Raw genomic sequence first — 7,500 nt, 5'->3', positions numbered from 1 at the left:
TCGCCATCTATGAAAATACGGCGAAACCACATGCAATACCTCCATCTATGCGAATCTGACAACACTACGTCCGCCATGCCGAGCGCACCGCAAAACATACCGCCATCTGTAGGTCTCCCGCAACATGACCTCCTGCAACGACGATACCGTCATCTATGAGACGCCAAGCCGACTAAGACAGCCATGGGCCCACAGTGCCCTTCTTTCGACCCCACCCACAAAGCCTGCATCCTCTGTCGACAACAGCACCCCAACGCCAGCGCCTCTGCCGCACGAAGTCGTGGACCGGCAATCACTCCACCTGCACCCGTTCGTGCCCCACCCCAACCGCCCAACCCGCAACTCCAGCGGATGAACGGCGGACTTTGCTCGCACGCGCAATGTGCAATCCACCCCTATAACGTGCGTTTCATGAAGAGTTATGTCCAATATGCGACATTCCCGCTGTCCCTATACATGAGCTGCGAGCTGTACCACTTACGAGCTACAGACGCGATCGCGTTGCTCTCTGTACGAATGCAGATGCTCAGCGGTCAGCTAGGAGGCGCTCCATCCATGTCGGTACCGGTGAGCGTTGCACTCGCAGTCGCAAAAACGTACGGCAAGTATATTACTCGGAAGAGTCAATGACAGTCCAAGCCCCCCTGCGTGGGAAGAGTCTTTCTAGGCCATGACCCACCGGAAGGGCGCAGCGTCCCCCACCCCAGACATGTGACGTCACACTATCGGTATTGACGACTAGACTGATTCCTTATAATCATTTGCCATACACCGGTGGAAGCTGCCGAGACGAGTAACTACATGGCGGCCTCGCCGTGTCACTAATGTACAGAGATACAACAGTTTCGACTGGAACCGGATGAAACGTATACACGGCGCTGATTAGTAATAGATAGAGCCATCAAAATACAGATAATGTATACAACTGTCCGTATACATGCTGAAAGACTCTGCTCACAATCACAACCACACGTCAGCCAGACACTCTTATCACGCACTACTCTCTGCCTGTAACAGGCACAGAGACAATATGTAAGCACCAGCATGGAACAACACCCAGTGCATCCTCTCCGCCACATTAGACTATCCACACTATCATAACCAGACCGGGAGGTCCACTCACAAAACAGAATATCCCACCCTTCCGACAACCACCATTGCTCAGCTAAGCCACCAACACCCACACATGTCCTACACAGGGGTACACCCAACATCACAATACTGCCTCCTGTCACAGCACACAAACAATGGCAGGAATGAAAGACACAGGTCTGCCACAAGCATGGAATCAGAGCGCCGCCTGTTATGAGCCAAAGGTGCACCCTGACGTGGCAAATCAGATGATGCCGCAGTCATTTACTTACGATAATCACAATCAACAAACCGGCCCCCCCCCCCCCCCAAAACACCTTTCCTTACAACAATGTGTACCTTAACCTAACCCGTATTGTGCCTTAACCTAACCCGTATTGTGCCTTAACCTAACCCGTATTGTGCCTTAACCTAACCCGTATTGTGCCTTAACCTAACCCGTATTGTGCCTTAACCTAACCCGTATTGTGCCTTAACCTAACCCGTATTGTGCCTTAACCTAACCCACGTTGTGCCTTAACCTAACCCACGTTGTGCCTTAACCTAACCCACGTTGTGCCTTAACCTAACCCACGTTGTGCCTTAACCTAACCCACGTTGTGCCTTAACCTAACCCACGTTGTGCCTTAACCTAACCCACGTTGTGCCTTAACCTAACCCGTATTGTGCCTTAACCTAACCCGTATTGTGCCTTAACCTAACCCGTATTGTGCCTTAACCTAACCCGTATTGTGCCTTAACCTAACCCGTATTGTGCCTTAACCTAACCCGTATTGTGCCTTAACCTAACCCGTATTGTGCCTTAACCTAACCCGTATTGTGCCTTAACCTAACCCGTATTGTGCCTTAACCTAACCCGTATTGTGCCTTAACCTAACCCGTATTGTGCCTTAACCTAACCCACGTTGTGCCTTAACCTAACCCACGTTGTGCCTTAACCTAACCCACGTTGTGCCTTAACCTAACCCACGTTGTGCCTTAACCTAACCCACGTTGTGCCTTAACCTAACCCACGTTGTGCCTTAACCTAACCCACGTTGTGCCTTAACCTAACCCACGTTGTGCCTTAACCTAACCCACGTTGTGCCTTAACCTAACCCATATTGTGCCTTAACCTAACCCATATTGTGCCTTAACCTAACCCATATTGTGCCTTAACCTAACCCATATTGTGCCTTAACCTAACCCATATTGTGCCTTAACCTAACCCATATTGTGCCTTAACCTAACCCATATTGTGCCTTAACCTAACCCATATTGTGCCTTAACCTAACCCATATTGTGCCTTAACCTAACCCATATTGTGCCTTAACCTAACCCATATTGTGCCTTAACCTAACCCATATTGTGCCTTAACCTAACCCATATTGTGCCTTAACCTAACGCATATTGTGCCTTAACCTAACCCGTATTGTGCCTTAACCTAACCCGTATTGTGCCTTAACCTAACCCGTATTGTACCTTAACCTAACCCGTATTGTGCCTTAACCTAACCCGTATTGTGCCTTAACCTAACCCGTATTGTGCCTTAACCTAACCCGTATTGTGCCTTAACCTAACCCGTATTGTGCCTTAACCTAACCCGTATTGTGCCTTAACCTAACCCGTATTGTGCCTTAACCTAACCCGTATTGTGCCTTAACCTAACCCGTATTGTGCCTTAACCTAACCCGTATTGTGCCTTAACCTAACCCGTATTGTGCCTTAACCTAACCCGTATTGTGCCTTAACCTAACCCGTATTGTGCCTTAACCTAACCCGTATTGTGCCTTAACCTAACCCACGTTGTGCCTTAACCTAACCCACGTTGTGCCTTAACCTAACCCACGTTGTGCCTTAACCTAACCCACGTTGTGCCTTAACCTAACCCACGTTGTGCCTTAACCTAACCCACGTTGTGCCTTAACCTAACCCACGTTGTGCCTTAACCTAACCCACGTTGTGCCTTAACCTAACCCACGTTGTGCCTTAACCTAACCCACATTGTGCCTTAACCTAACCCACATTGTGCCTTAACCTAACCCATATTGTGCCTTAACCTAACCCATATTGTGCCTTAACCTAACCCATATTGTGCCTTAACCTAACCCATATTGTGCCTTAACCTAACCCATATTGTGCCTTAACCTAACCCATATTGTGCCTTAACCTAACCCATATTGTGCCTTAACCTAACCCATATTGTGCCTTAACCTAACCCATATTGTGCCTTAACCTAACCCATATTGTGCCTTAACCTAACCCATATTGTGCCTTAACCTAACCCATATTGTGCCTTAACCTAACCCATATTGTGCCTTAACCTAACCCATATTGTGCCTTAACCTAACCCATATTGTGCCTTAACCTAACCCATATTGTGCCTTAACCTAACCCATATTGTGCCTTAACCTAACCCATATTGTGCCTTAACCTAACCCATATTGTGCCTTAACCTAACCCATATTGTGCCTTAACCTAACCCATATTGTGCCTTAACCTAACCCATATTGTGCCTTAACCTAACCCATATTGTGCCTTAACCTAACCCATATTGTGCCTTAACCTAACCCATATTGTGCCTTAACCTAACCCATATTGTGCCTTAACCTAACCCATATTGTGCCTTAACCTAACCCATATTGTGCCTTAACCTAACCTATATTGCGCCTTAACCTAACCCATGTTGCGCCTTAACCTAACCTATGTTGCGCCTTAACCTAACCTATGTTGCGCCTTAACCTAACCTACGTTGCGCCTTAACCTAACCTATATTGCGCCTTAACCTAACCTATATTGCGCCTTAACCTAACCTATATTGCGCCTTAACCTAACCTATATTGCGCCTTAACCTAACCTATATTGCGCCTTAACCTAACCTATATTGCGCCTTAACCTAACCTACGTTGCGCCTTAACCTAACCCACGTTGCGCCTTAACCTAACCCACGTTGCGCCTTAACCCAACCCACGTTGCGCCTTAACCCAACCCACGTTGCGCCTTAACCCAACCCACGTTGGGCCTTAACCCAACCCACGTTGCGCCTTAACCCAACCCACGTTGGGCCTTAACCCAACACACGTTGGGCCTTAACCCAACACACGTTGGGCCTTAACCCAACACACGTTGGGCCTTAACCCAACACACGTTGGGCCTTAACCCAACACACGTTGGGCCTTAACCCAACACACGTTGGGCCTTAACCCAACACACGTTGGGCCTTAACCCAACACACGTTGGGCCTTAACCCAACACACGTTGGGCCTTAACCCAACACACGTTGGGCCTTAACCCAACACACGTTGGGCCTTAACCCAACACACGTTGGGCCTTAACCCAACACACGTTGGGCCTTAACCCGCTCTGTAATTGTCATACGACGCGTTAAATTAGTGTAGTGTTGCCTAACTGCAACCCCCGCAATATAGTTTGCTACTCGCACTGCCTGGTCCCCAGTGTATCGCTTCATGTTAAACACCTTGCAGCGATACACTGTAATGTGGATGGCAGCAGGACGTACATGCTCAATGCCCTTCGCAGTTGTTCATTGGCATTCGCATGGCGAAGCACTTAGCCTACGCTGTGGTACGGCCTGTGTCAACTGTCCGCTGATGTTGTACGTCCAAATCACACACTGTACTGCACATTGGTCCTCATGTACTGAATGATACATCGTGGTACATGTGACCGTACAACGACTGCGCCAACAACGGCGAACCATGCGGTCCAACTGTTGTGCACTCAGCTATGTGTCGTCTCCCTATAAGAGCCGGATTGCAGTGTGGTATGCCCTGGATGGCGATCAGCATGAGCCGTCTGTTGATGTAGTGGCGCGTGTTGTCAGACGTAGTCGTCTCTTCTCACACACCGTGACAGCATGGTGCACTGCGTTCCACATCTGCGACATGCGACAGAGGCCGGTTGACAGTCGTTCGCGCAATGGACATCGCATACGTACGGGGGCCACCTTCCACGTGTTCGCGAAGCGTGCACATGTTGTTGCGTGTATGTGGGCAGACATAGTGTGTCGTGACACCTGACACAGGCATGCAACAATCGTTGAATTTGCAAATGGCGATGGACGTCTACGTTTGCTGGTGACGTTACGCAAATGAACAACTGGTAAACCGTTGTGGTGCGGTTGTTCTCGCTAGAGGTGAATCAGTGATGGCGACGATCGGTTGAGCTACCAACCGGTTGTTTCAGCGATACCCACCATGCCCACGAACGTGAATGGCATGTGGGTGTGAAGCGATACGCGGCGGTGGCTGGGTGGGACCGTCCCCGGCCGGTGAGGGGGGGCCTCCCGGCGTGCTGGCCGCGCGGTGCGTGGGCGCACGCGCTACAGCCGGCTGGTGGGGGCGGCCAGTGGCAGGCGCGCCGGCCGACGGAGGCGGCAGGCGGCGCAGCTGCGCGCCGGCGCACCCTGCACGCGGCGCCGTGCGGCCAAAGTAGGTCCTCGCGGGCCCGGTGCGAAGCGCGGTGGACATCTGCAGTGTGCTGGTCCGATTGAGGACTGTGTGCGCTGAGGATGCGCCGCCGCCCGGCGCTCGGCGCCGCGACGCCGTCTGCTGCTCGGTCGCCTCTGCGGTTCTCGCAGGTGGTTTGTATCGCAGCTGTGCGGACGTGTTGGCGCGTGCGCTGTGCTGGGAGAGTTCGCTTCGGCACCCAAGTGGGGCTTTTGTCCTTCTGTGGCGCTGGCGTTGGAGCTGCCGGCCACCGTAGGTGGCGCGTGTTGTCTCCCGCCGGCAATGCCACGACAGCACGCTCCCGGGCCTCTGTCGGCAGCGGCAAGCTCAGTTGGGAGCACGGGTGGTCGCACCTAAAGCGTCTACTCGCCAAACTCCGGGCGATTGCGCCTCTCTCGAACCCGACCAAGTACTTAGGACGGCGCTGCGCGCCGCCGGGACCTGAGAGGGTTTCGAGGTGTATCGTGCAGGGGAGCTCAGCCTCCTCCTGTTTGCAGAATAATTGAGCGGACGCTTGCGTGTTCGCGCGGGCCCCCGGGACACACTCCCGGGCGGCCGGCTGCTCAGCTCTAGTTGACGCAGCTCCCTGGTTGATCCTGCCAGTAGTCATATGCTTGTCTCAAAGATTAAGCCATGCATGTCTCAGTACAAGCCGCATTAAGGTGAAACCGCGAATGGCTCATTAAATCAGTTATGGTTCCTTAGATCGTACCCACGTTACTTGGATAACTGTGGTAATTCTAGAGCTAATACATGCAAACAGAGTCCCGACCAGAGATGGAAGGGACGCTTTTATTAGATCAAAACCAATCGGTCGGCTCGTCCGGTCCGTTTGCCTTGGTGACTCTGAATAACTTTGGGCTGATCGCACGGTCCTCGTACCGGCGACGCATCTTTCAAATGTCTGCCTTATCAACTGTCGATGGTAGGTTCTGCGCCTACCATGGTTGTAACGGGTAACGGGGAATCAGGGTTCGATTCCGGAGAGGGAGCCTGAGAAACGGCTACCACATCCAAGGAAGGCAGCAGGCGCGCAAATTACCCACTCCCGGCACGGGGAGGTAGTGACGAAAAATAACGATACGGGACTCATCCGAGGCCCCGTAATCGGAATGAGTACACTTTAAATCCTTTAACGAGTATCTATTGGAGGGCAAGTCTGGTGCCAGCAGCCGCGGTAATTCCAGCTCCAATAGCGTATATTAAAGTTGTTGCGGTTAAAAAGCTCGTAGTTGGATTTGTGTCCCACGCTGTTGGTTCACCGCCCGTCGGTGTTTAACTGGCATGTATCGTGGGACGTCCTGCCGGTGGGGCGAGCTGAAGGCGTGCGACGCGCCTCGTGCGTGCTCGTGCGTCCCGAGGCGGACCCCGTTGCAATCCTACCAGGGTGCTCTTGAGTGAGTGTCTCGGTGGGCCGGCACGTTTACTTTGAACAAATTAGAGTGCTTAAAGCAGGCAAGCCCGCCTGAATACTGTGTGCATGGAATAATGGAATAGGACCTCGGTTCTATTTTGTTGGTTTTCGGAACCCGAGGTAATGATTAATAGGGACAGGCGGGGGCATTCGTATTGCGACGTTAGAGGTGAAATTCTTGGATCGTCGCAAGACGAACAGAAGCGAAAGCATTTGCCAAGTATGTTTTCATTAATCAAGAACGAAAGTTAGAGGTTCGAAGGCGATCAGATACCGCCCTAGTTCTAACCATAAACGATGCCAGCCAGCGATCCGCCGCAGTTCCTCCGATGACTCGGCGGGCAGCCTCCGGGAAACCAAAGCTTTTGGGTTCCGGGGGAAGTATGGTTGCAAAGCTGAAACTTAAAGGAATTGACGGAAGGGCACCACCAGGAGTGGAGCCTGCGGCTTAATTTGACTCAACACGGGAAACCTCACCAGGCCCGGACACCGGAAGGATTGACAGATTGATAGCTCTTTCTTGATTCGGTGGGTGGTGGTGCATGG

At 51.8% G+C, this 7,500-nt stretch overlaps 1 non-coding gene across 1 annotated transcript in view; it reads left to right on the top strand.

The window, feature by feature from the left end:
* The first annotated feature begins 6,123 nt into the window (after positions 1 to 6,123).
* The window catches only part of LOC124577376, a 1,910-nt gene continuing 533 nt past the window's right edge, over positions 6,124 to 7,500 (top strand). Inside the window, exon 1 of the ribosomal RNA XR_006972629.1 lies at positions 6,124 to 7,500. This exon is cut by the window's right edge and continues 533 nt beyond it. This is a non-coding gene — a ribosomal RNA (small subunit ribosomal RNA).

This window comes from Schistocerca americana, unplaced genomic scaffold (assembly GCF_021461395.2).
Source record: "Schistocerca americana isolate TAMUIC-IGC-003095 unplaced genomic scaffold, iqSchAmer2.1 HiC_scaffold_266, whole genome shotgun sequence".
Lineage (NCBI taxonomy): Eukaryota > Metazoa > Arthropoda > Insecta > Orthoptera > Acrididae > Schistocerca > Schistocerca americana.
The sequence above is the reverse complement of the archived record's forward strand: the minus strand, read 5'-3'. Positions and strand labels throughout refer to the sequence as shown.